Below are 12,113 nucleotides of genomic sequence, written 5' to 3'. Positions count from 1 at the left end.
TCACGCGGTGGCAGGGGGAGCCGGACCGGAGGGGAATCCCCCCTCCCATCTCCTGTCACGCGGTGGCAGGGGAAGCGGAAGCCGGAGGGGCATCCCCCCTCCCATCTCCTGTCACGCAGTGACAGGGGGAAGCCGGGACCGCGGGGTAAATACTATATGCACTGATGCGGCGGCCATTTTTTTTTTTTAAATTAGCGCGACCCCGTTAGTAACGCGGTGGTCTCGGGGTGGACCCCGAGGACCGCGTTATAACGGGGTTTAGCTGTATATATATATATATATATATATATATATATATATATATATATACACATGTGTGTAACATAGCCTCCCGGCAGTTACTTCTGTTTCTGGGCCTTTCCTCTTTCAGTCCTGTTAGTGCAGGCAGTGGAAAGGTTAAATCCTTTATTAGGCCTGTGTGTGTATTCCAGCCTTGAATAATATGTCAGTATTCAAGGGCAGGCCTGGCAACTCTGAGGATGTCAATCTAAGGGGTGGATATTGGTTGAACACACCCTGATGTGTGTGGGCCAATCTGTATCCGGCTCTGGCTTGCATGAGTCAGAGTCAGAGACACTCCCCAAGGATGTTCAAATTGGGACATCCTCCCAAAGTCAGTTAGTTCAGTTAGTTAGTTCGGAGTCTAGTTAGTTCGGATTATAGAGAGAAGCAGATGAGGATAAAAACCATGTGAACTGTCTATTCTCTGTCCTGGAGCTGACTGCTGAATAAATAATGAAAAGACATGCTGAGTGTGAGTTACAGTCTCTGGCTGAAAAAGTGTCAGTGGGGGTCCATCCCCTGAAGATCCACAGGGGATCCTCGCTGGCTGAAAGCACTGCACCATCAAATGAGAGATCAAGGTAATCTGTTCCCTGTCCTGGCTCTCCCCACACCACCGCGGAGCCCTCAGCCCTCCTGTTGCCAGCAGGTCACAGCACCAAGACCACCTGAAAGTAGCCAAGAAGGAGTGTACCCCCCATCTCACTTAGGGGGGGTATGATAAAAGGGTTACATATATATATATATATATATATATATATATATATATAACCATAATACTGAGTTAAGTTATGGTGAGTAAAAAAAGTGACAAAAACCCTCCACAGGAAAGCAAATATGCAAATATGCAAATACAGTTATATTTAATATATATATATATATATAAAGAAAAAAGTATATGGTGCGCAAAACTGATTTAAAATAGTGTTGCAATGATGTCTATGAGTGCTGCCACAATGTAATGGGTGTACACTATGCCAAAGAAAATACAAAGTACAAAAAAACACAAAAGGCGCAATTCAGAGACACAGGTGCATGGATATGCAACACCTGAAGGATAAATACGTGAACACGTCCTATATTCGAATTCCACAACGAGATGTACCTATAGATGAAAAAGATACCAATATGGTGAAGTACGTTTATGAATAAAATTATTGCGCAAGCAACAGAGGCTACTTACAATGTAGCAGAAATAACAGCCACATCAGTAAAATAGTGAATAAGGTGAAAAAATAAGTGCGCAACTACAATCAATACAATAGTGAAGTGATGATGTGAGATAAATAAAAAACGTGACCTTAAATAAAATTGGTAATATGGAGCGTCTGCAGCTGTGGCACCAAGGATGGCTCAGGTACCCCCTAATTAGACAGACAAAAAATACAAAAAACACAGCGCACAACGCTCATAGTGCATTAAAATTATATTGATAGCCAAACAAGTAGGTAAGTATTAGGCGTACATTAAAACAATTTAAACAGGCATTTCAGGGTTATTGTTACCCAAGCACCAAACAGGACGCCAGTGAGGATGTCATCGGTTTAGGCATGTATCTCTCCCCGTCACGATCGCTCAGTCTCAGGATGGAACCTGGAAGGTCTCCGGTAGGGTAACAAACGGTTCAGCCAACTCGCAGTGCAGATAAGTGATGTCTGCAGGTATAGAAATCTCTGCGGCAGCGGGACACACGCTGTTCAGCTCTCTGATCCGGCGCTTCCGGGTTTGTGACGTGTATTAACGCTTTCTCTCTTTATTTTAGAGCCATCACTTGATGTTTGTATTTTTGTGCGCTATTGTATGTTCAATAAAGTTTATTTTGTTGCTTTAGGTTGCCAAGGGCAACGTGTTTGCATTTGAGATCCATGGAGCTATTTGACTCCTCCCCGCTTCCCTGGTATTGGCCGCAACTCCTAATTGAGGGGCCTATCAGTGATAAGCGTGGGGTATTTAGATGCTATATCGATTCAGATTCAATACTCCCTGATGAAGAGACCCCTGTGGTTTCAAAACGCGTTGGAATAGAACTTTTTGTGAACCCTGGACTTTGCACCACTCCTTGAGAACCAGCTCGGTGCTCCGAAAAATCGCAACGTGCTGTCGCCGCCGTGTGACGTCACGAACCCGGAAGCACCGGATCAGAGAGCTGAACAGCGTGTGTCCCGCTGCCGCAGAGATTTCTATACCTGCAGACATCACTTATCTGCACTGCGAGTTGGCTGAACCGTTTGTTACCCTACCGGAGACCTTCAAGGTTCCATCCTGAGACTGAGCGATCGTGACGGGGAGAGCTACGTGCCTAAACCGATGACATCCTCACTGGCGTCCTGTTTGGTGCTTGGGTAACAATAACCCTGAAATGCCTGTTTAAATTGTTTTAATCGACGCCTAATACTTACCTACTTGTTTGGCTATCAATATAATTTTAATGCACTATGAGCGTTGTGCGCTGTGTTTTTTGTATTTTTTGTACATCAGTAAAATGCTTTCAGATCGCTGCATCCAAGGGGCTGATAATCTCAGGAACCGCTCACTCCGTCTGTGTGCTTGGACGCGGAAGCGTCACTGCTCAGTTGTAATCAGCAGTTGCGCGGGTCCTCCGATGGTGATGTCACTCCCCTAAACGGGGATAACGCTGGCTCCGTTCACTCGGTGAGATTAGCCACACGGCTTTATTCTGAGATTGATATAACAGTCCCAATAGCCTTTAAGTAAGGCTTTGCAGCAAATAGAAAGACAGTTAAAAGTACTGAATACAACAGAAAATATGGAGATCTACAAAGAGATCCTCACCCTACTAATTTCGTCTGAGTTTAGACTTCTTCTGGGGCATGACTCAGACATCACCTGAACATCATAAATAGTAGATTGCAAAGTCCTGATAGGCTATGCAAATTAGAACTAGTCTCTCTACTAAAATAATCAGGCGCTAAGCCAATTAAAATAGAAAATAAAACAGTTAAGAATCTGGTATTTATATAAAATATACAAATATTATATAAAAATGATCTAATACAATGGACATATATATATACATTCAAAAAACAAGAAATGGAACTGAAAGACTCAATTTTATACATCAAATATAATAAAAAATCGTCAGAATTAAATGTAAGTGGAAAAACCAAACCTTGCTAGTAGCTGGGAATTTCTAAATTATATTAAATAAGGAAGGCACCTAAATCAACATCCACATTGAGACCTAGTGGAACAAAAGTTTTCAATGTATGTATCCACCTGGTCTCAAGTTTAGATATTGAGTTGATGGTATTGCCTCCTCTCCAGTTATATAGCAGTTTGTCTATTCCAGTACAAATAATTCCTGCAGGATCTTTGTTATGATATTCAGCAAAATGCTTGGACAAATTATGTTGCATAAATCCTTTTTGTATATTAGTAATATGCTCGGCAAAACGTAATTTTAATTTTCTTGTGGTTCTACCCACATACTGTTTTTTGCACGGGCATTGAATTAGATAAACAGTATTAATGGAATCGCAACTGATGTGAAATCTCAACTGATGAGGTGCTCAATCTTATAGCTACTTCCCGAATGTGTAGAAATGACATTTTTAGTCTGTTTGGAACCATGAGGTTCCAATTTACACATCTTGCATTTCAGACACTTATAGAAACCTTTAGTGTCTAAAAATGTGTTATTATACACTTCTTTATTGCAAGATGGTTTTTAACAACTGGGACAAAACTTCTTTTTTAAAGTATCAGACTTTTTAAATACTATTTGCAGTTTTATTGGAAGATAAGGTTGTAATATGGGGTCCTTTTGGACTAGGTGCCAATATTTGCAAACTATTTAATTTCTGCAGCTAAAGGATTATAAATGGTGTTAAATGGCGTATTAATGATATCGCTAGAACTTTGTGAATTTAGATTAATATTAGAATTATATTTTAACAGATCTTTCCTATCTACCTTATTGATATTAGTATAGGCTTTTTTGAGAGTAGAGTCCTGATATTTTTTAGATTTAAATTTGGACAACATTACTTGTGCTTGTTGTTCATAGATATGATTCTCTGAACAATTATGCTTAACTCTCCTCAATTCCCCTTGGGGGATATTGGTTAGCCATGGTTTATGATGATTACTGTCAGTGTCAAGGATTGGACTTCGGCTGGAGTGGATCCCTGTGCCAGAAACAGCAGGAGCGTAGTAGGGGTCACAAGCAGAGGTCCAAGGCAGGCGGCAGATAGCGTAGTCAGGTAACAAGCAGAGGTCGGCAACGAGGAGACTGGAACAGGATGATAGAAATAGCTAGCACAGCAGTAAACACAGGAACCTTTCAGGAGCTAAGGAACCAGTATAAACAGGCAAGGGAGGAACAGGAAAGGGAGGTTTATATATGCAGGCTGAGAGGTGGAGCACAGGTGCAGAGGTGTCAGGTATCAGGGTCTGGAATGTTCCTTAGTTTAGCAGCAGCAATCCCGGTGGACAAGTATAGGTATTGCAGGCTAGAACAAGACATTGAGAGTGGCAGCAGTCCCGGTGGCCAAGCATGGGAACAGCAGGCTAGAGAATATGACAGTCAGCTTCTATATAATTCAGACAACTGACAGGTTTATGATAAGTTTTTTTTGTGGATTTGACCTTCTTTTATGTAGATTAACAGGTCAAGAAACTCCAGACTCACTTGACTAAAATTATGTGTGAAAGTGAGGTTATATGAGTTATGATTTAAATGATCAAAAAACCCCAATAAACTATCGTGATCACCGTGCCAAATAAAGAAAATATCATCCACAAACCTAATCCAAAGCACTAGGTTTGCACCAAAGCCATGCTGAGACCAGATATTTTGGTCTTCCCACATCCCCATCAATAGATTAGCATAGCTAGGGGCAAACCTAGTGCCCATTGCCATGCCCTTAATCTGTAAAAATAATTATTCGTTAAACCAAAAAAAATTGTGCGTTAATGTCAATATAATTAACGTGATAATAAAATCAATCTGTGCATCCGTGTATGTGTCTTCTAAATATAAAAAATGATGTGCTGCTAAACAACCGTGCTCATGATCAATAACTGTGTATAATGAAGTGACATCACACGTGACCAAATAATATTGTTCCTGCCAAATAATATCTTTTAATATTTTTAATACGTGTGTGGTGTCACTTATGTGAGACCGGAGTTTCTTGACCAGTTTCTGGAGGAAATGATCTATATAAGCTGAAAGGTTTGATGTGATAGAGTTAACACCTGAAATGATAGGTCTCCCAGGAGAATTTATGGGATATTTATGTAACTTTGGTAAATAATAAAAAATTGGTAGTGTTGGTTTTTTTATGACTATAAATTCAAATTCTTCCCTACTGATAAGTATTTTATTGATTCCCAGTGTTAAAATATTTTCTAATTCACATTGAAAAGTTTCTGTAGGATTTAAGGACTGTCTCGAGTAAGTTGTTATATCATTCAGCTGTCTAAGGGATTCAGCGATGTAACACTCCTTATCTAGGATCACAATGCCTCCTCCCTTATCAGCAGATTTGATTACAATCGAGCTGTCCTTTCTTAACTCATTAATTGCCTCATACTGTTTTTTATTTAAATTCTTTTTAATATGTTTATTTTGCTTGACTAATTTGAACTGTGTATATATATATATATATATATATATATATATATATATATATATATATATACTGTATATACAGTTGTGTGAAAAAGAAAGTACACCCTCTTTGAATTCCATGGTTTTACATATCGGGACATAATAATAATCATCTGTTCTGTAGCAGGTCTTAAAATTAGATAAATTCAACCTCAGATGAACAACAACACATGACATATTACACCGTGTCATGATTTATTTAACAAAAATAAAGCCAAAATGGAGAAGCTATGTGTGAAAAACTAAGTACACCCTTACTGCTTCCATAGGAATTAAGATGCTAAGTAGCAGATAGGTGCTGCTAATCAAATGCCCTTGATTAATTGATCATCAGCAAGTGTGACCACCTCTATAAAAGCCGAAGTTTTAGCAGTTTGCTATTCTTGAGTATTCAGGTGTGTGTTAACACAATGCCAAGGAGGAAAGACATCAGCAATGATCTTAGAGAAGCAATTGTTGCTGCCCATCAATCTGTGAAGGGTTATAAGGCCATTTCCAAATAATTTAAAGTCCATCATTCTACAGTGAGAAAGATTATTCAAAAGTGGAAAACATTCAAGACAGTTGCCAATCTTCCCAATAGTGGACGTCCCAGCAAACTCACACCAAGGTCAGACCATCCAATGCTCAGAGAAATTGCAAAAAAAACCAAGAGTTACATCTCAGACTCTAGAGGCCTCAGTTAGCATGTTAAATGTTAAAGTTCATGACAGTACAATTAGAAAAAGACTGAACAAGTATGGTTTGTTTGGAAGGGTTGCCAGGAGAAAGCCTCTTCTCTCTAAAAAGAACATGGCAGCATGACTTAGGTTTGCAAAGTTGCATCTGAACAAACCACAAGACTTCTGGAACAATGTCCTTTGGACAGACGAGGCCAAAGTGGAGATGTTTGGCCATAATGCAAACGCCACGTTTGGCGAAAACCAAACACAGCATATCAGCACAAACACCTCATACCAACCGTCAAGACCGGTGGTGGAGGGGTGATGATTTGGGCTTGTTTTGCAGCCACAGGACCTGGGAACCTTGCAGTCATTGAGTCGACCATGAACTCCTCTGTATACCAAAGTAGTCTAGAGTCAAATGTGAGGCCATCTGTCCTACAGCTAAAGCATTGCCGAAATTGGGCCATGCAAAAGGGCAATGATCCCAAGCACATTAGCAAATCTACAACAGAATGGCTGAAAAAGAAAAGAATCAAGGTGTTGCAATGGCCCAGTCAAAGTCCAGACCTCAACCCAATTGTTATGCTGTGGCAGGACCTTAAGAGAGCTGTGCATAAACAAATGCCCACAAACCTCAATGAACGGAAGCAACGTTGTAAAGAAGAGTGGGCCAAAATTCCTCAACAACGCTGTGAGAGACTGAAAAAGTCATACAGAAAACGATTACTTCAAGTTATTGCTGCTAAAGGTGGTTCTACAAGCTATTGAATCATAAGGTATACTTAGTTTTTCACATATGGCTTCTCCATTTTGGCTTTATTTTTGTTAAATAAATCATGACACGGTGTAATATGTCATGTGTGGTTGTTCATCTGAGGTTGTATTTATCTAATTTTAAGACTTGCTAAGGAACAGATCCGTCAGGGCGATGATAGGAAAATGGCATTTAACAATCGAGATGGACATTATGAGTACATGGTCATGCCGTTCGGGCTGTGTAATGCTCCGGCCATATTCCAGAACTTTGTGAACAATGATCTTACGGGACCTGTTAGATAAATTTGTCATCGTTTACCTTGATGACATCCTTATTTTCTCTAAATAAGCGCAGGCACACCCGGAACATGTGAAGCAGGTCCTGAGATGTCTAAGGGAAAATTGCCTGTATGCAAAATTAGAGAAAAGCCAGTTTCAACAGTCCAGTACTTCCTTCGTGGGTTATATCATTTTGGGTACAGGCTAGGCAATGGATCCGGTGAAGGTGAAGGCCATTCTGGAATGGCCACATCCCATCGCCTTGAAGGCTATCCAGCGCTTTCTGGGATTTGCTAACTATTACCGCTGGTTCATCCAGAATTTCTCCTCAGTCTTGGCTCCCATCACTGCTCTGACCTGTAAGAGTGCGAATTCTTCACAATGGCTTGTTGAGGCTTTAGAGTTCTTCGAGAGACTCAAAAAGGCATTCACGTCTGCTCAGGTCCTGGTACACCCGAATCCTGATTTTCTTATATTTTATTCATATTATTAGTATTTTTTTTAGGAGTTTCTTATTTTATTGTCTAAGTAACATTATAACACTGTAATTTTGATCATTTGGTGTGTAATTGTTTGTTTACTTTAGATCGTTTTCTATTATGCTTGCCTTATATCCTAATATTTAGATAGGGTATAAATAGTGATAGAGTGAACAGCTTCAACAAAAGCCTCTAATGAAGCTTGAGGTGAAACTAGTAGGGTGGAGGACGATTTACTGAGCCGTAGAGGACTTCCAACACTGCACTGACTGTCTCCTATCCAAATCTCGCTAGACATGAGTACCATCCTCACGTGATGTGTAAGTACTCAGTGTACACGGAGGTACCGGTAGGGAAAGGACGTTTCCCTGACCGGAGAAGGACAGAGGCAGGACTTTGTGAAATGTTCCCTTTGCGGACATATCTTTTGATAGTTTATGGTTTGTAATAAATATTTTGCATGATTGCATTGCTTTTTCCTTATCCAACCCTTGTGATGGGCTCAGCTCTCTTAGTAGACAGCCAATCTGAGCCCAGCTGAGCCCAGGAGCTGTGATTCACTCTCCTTCAAAGCTGAGCCCAGCAGTTTGGTTCCTCAAAGAGCAAAGTGGACAAATATCTTCTCCTGCCAGATTGGGTTATCAACTCTGCCTGCATTGAATATCAACCATGCAAGGGCAAATTATTACAGCAGGACTTTTCTCTTTCAATTTATAAAATACACTATGTTTTGTTGTCATCTTTCCCGTGAACATTAGGTTTTTTCATGTCTATAAAATTGAAGGCGCCCACTGCAAAGCTGTTACCGAGATTTATCGGCCCTTTCCCTGTCATCAAGATGATCAACCAGGTCGCTTTCTATCTACGCCCCCGCCCACCATGAAAATTCCTTTGGTCTTCCATTTGTCACTACTTAAATCATTCGTACAGGACCCATCTGGCCCCACTCACGTTTTTCAACCTCAGCTTCTTTTAGTGAACTGTCAGGAGAAGTTTGAGGTACAATCCATCCTCGACTCTAGGAGGTCCAGAGGAGGCCTGCTCGACCTCATGCACTGGAATGGTTTCAGCCCTGAGGAGCACTCCTTGAATCCCCGGAACCAACTCCACACTCCTTGTTTCGTCTAGGCATTCCACCAGCGGTACCCGGCAAAACCTTCCTTCAAGGGTCTGAATGTCACTCCTAGGAGAGAGGAGGGGGGGTACTGTGATGATCAGATGCAGGCTCTCCCCCTTCAAGCTCCAGTCGCCTGATTGCTTCTAGCTTCTCTCCTGACTGCAGGACTAATCCTACGTCTGATTAGCCGATCCTGCTATTTAGACTAAGTCTTTTGCACTAGGAAGTTGGCTGAGCATAATCCTTTTGTGACTTGTGCTGGTCACAAGCACTCTGCCTTGCCTTGCCTAGCCTTGTCTTGCCTCACTTTACCACTACTTCCCTGCTCTCTCAAATCCTCAACCTCAGCTTGGCCTTGACAATCCTGCCTTCTCCAACCCTGACCCGGGTACCCCATGACTATGAGTCCTGCATCTTCATGTGGCTTCTCGGCTACAGGTCAGTGTCTAAATATCTCCACATAGGCCTTGCAGTCCAGTCCTGTTTGTGGCGAGCATCCGCTACACCAGGGAAGCTTGGTTTATAAAATCTGAGATGTCATAACTTGTTACAGAAAGCAATCTGATTGGTTGCTGTAATACGTGAAACAAATACAAACCAGCACCTCAATAAAGTCCAATAAATGCACTTAGAAGGTAATATAAAACCTTATATTAGAAATCCAATCTGGTATATATATTCACATGTATTTTATTTAAAATTGTGTGGATAATTTATTATGGATTATTTTAGTCCTTGAGAGTTATAGAAATGTATATATACATGTATTCCTGTATGCCCTGGAAGATACATTGGGGCCTATGCAGAGAGCAGCGAATTTATTAAAAAGTAGCTTTTTTGGAGAGTTTTATTCTCCATATGCAGAAAAGTGCGAATTCTGCTATGTTTAACATGGATGCGTGTGGCGAGTTTAAATTGGCGAGATGCGCGCTTCAGAAACGTGTAAAAACAAATTCGCGCCTTTTTTATCCCTTTGCAATGGCCGCGAGCGGCAGCTTCTTGCCAGTTTTTTCTGGCGAGGCAAAAAGGAGACAATCGCGCCATTTTATTGGCGCGAACAGCCGCTAGATGCCGTTCGCACCTCTCTGCATACGGATATTTTTAAAACTGGCGAGATTGAGGTTCTCGCCAGCCGCGAGGCGAGTTTTACAAATAGAAAAGAAAAATTGGCGCGTTTTTCGGAACTCGCCATTTTCTGCTGCTTTCTGCGCGATTTTCTCCAAAAAATGGCGAATTTCGAAATAGCGCTGCTCTCTGCATAGGCCCCATTATCTTTCTTCTCTTCTCTCTTTTTCGGTTAGAATTATGGTCTATACAAATATTAAGAATTAATGATTGATCATATGGTCCATTTTCGTCCTAAAGAATAGTCTTAATGGCATCAATGTCTATTTTTTCTGGTGTAATATTAATATTATGGTTTACAATTATATCATATTATGGGCATTATTAGGATTCCTGATTTTTGTATCATTAAGAGGAGTGTGTTTTTCACATTCAAGTAGAGTACATAGGTTATATATTTTTTCTTTTAATATATATTCCTTTTTTCTCTTTTTTAATCTTTTTAATTTAGTTTAATCATTTATAAGTTTTAATATGTGTTATTCAGCTACTGCTGGGTTTTCCTGTTAGAAGTATTCTGGGCTCTTGCTGCTTCGGGGGTGCATGCGCTATTTAGCCCCTCTTTTCAGACCACTGCATTCTGTATGGGGTCCTGAATGAGGATGCGCATGCACTGACCAGTAGGGGAGGTTCTTAGTTGCGTTTCATATCCCTGGTGCATGCGCATTATGACGTGGGGGAGGGAGGTCTCCTCAAGAGAATGGTCGTGACGCCTGTCAGCATTGTGTAAGTATTGGATCTTCAGATGCTGCGGGGTCTTTTGATTACTAAGGCGGGGACTCTCTCTTCCCCCTGGGTACTATTGCGCATGTGTGCCAAACCAGCAGTCAGCTATATTTAAACAGAGTATTGTACTACGGTGTGGAACTTCTTGATAAAGTGCATAACCTGCACGAAACGTGTAGAAGGGCTGCTAGCCTCGATTTTTATGGCTTCCCAATAAAGTTATTATTTTTGCCAGACCTGCTTCTCTCTCTTGCTGTGCGCTGCACACACTTGCTTTGGTACCTTTGGATTTTGGACACAGCTGCACGCTTAAGGAAGACTGCTGGGGGACTATGTGAGTACTCATACCTAAGGGATAACCTAATGAGGAGTGGAGGGGTAATTGCATGCCCACCCTCTACATTCAGGGTGCTATAGATCCTTTTTTATTAGGTTTAGAGTGTGACTGAAATCATTGTTTATTGGTTAATACCCCGCCTGTTTTTTCCTTTTTTATGAATGGACTGTATTATGGAAGGATAGGACCAGGCATTTTTTTTGATCGGCGAGTAGATTTTTTGGTGATTTGTCGACCACTGGTAATGATATATTTCCTATTATCAAAGTCCCAACTCTCTTCCTCTGATAAACAATCTCCTATCATGGAAAATATTGAAAAATGGAGGAAAGAGAAAACATTTCTTTGTTAGCCAAAAAGTACCAATAACTACTCCCCTTTTATCTTTCAGACAGGATGAAGAAGAGAGAAAAAAACACACTTCGTGGTCTGGGTAGTTAAGTCTCAAGAAACACTCCCAGATCGAAGTCAAGTTAAGCCCCCTAGGAAACAGACATTTTAATTCATAGATCCAGTAGGCCTGACAGACCAGACCAGCTGGATCTTGGTTATGGTGCGTCAAGAAATGAAGGACCTTTTCTAGATTTATATATATGTAAATGAGATATTTATATATATTTAAATAACATTAGTACTTTATGTACAGTACTAATGTAAGTGTATTTAATTTAAATGTAATGAGTAAAAAACATGAACACACCAAAAAGTATTT

The sequence above is a fragment of the Ascaphus truei genome, chromosome 2 (assembly GCF_040206685.1).
Source record: "Ascaphus truei isolate aAscTru1 chromosome 2, aAscTru1.hap1, whole genome shotgun sequence".
Taxonomy (NCBI): domain Eukaryota; kingdom Metazoa; phylum Chordata; class Amphibia; order Anura; family Ascaphidae; genus Ascaphus; species Ascaphus truei.
The sequence above is the reverse complement of the archived record's forward strand: the minus strand, read 5'-3'. Positions refer to the sequence as shown.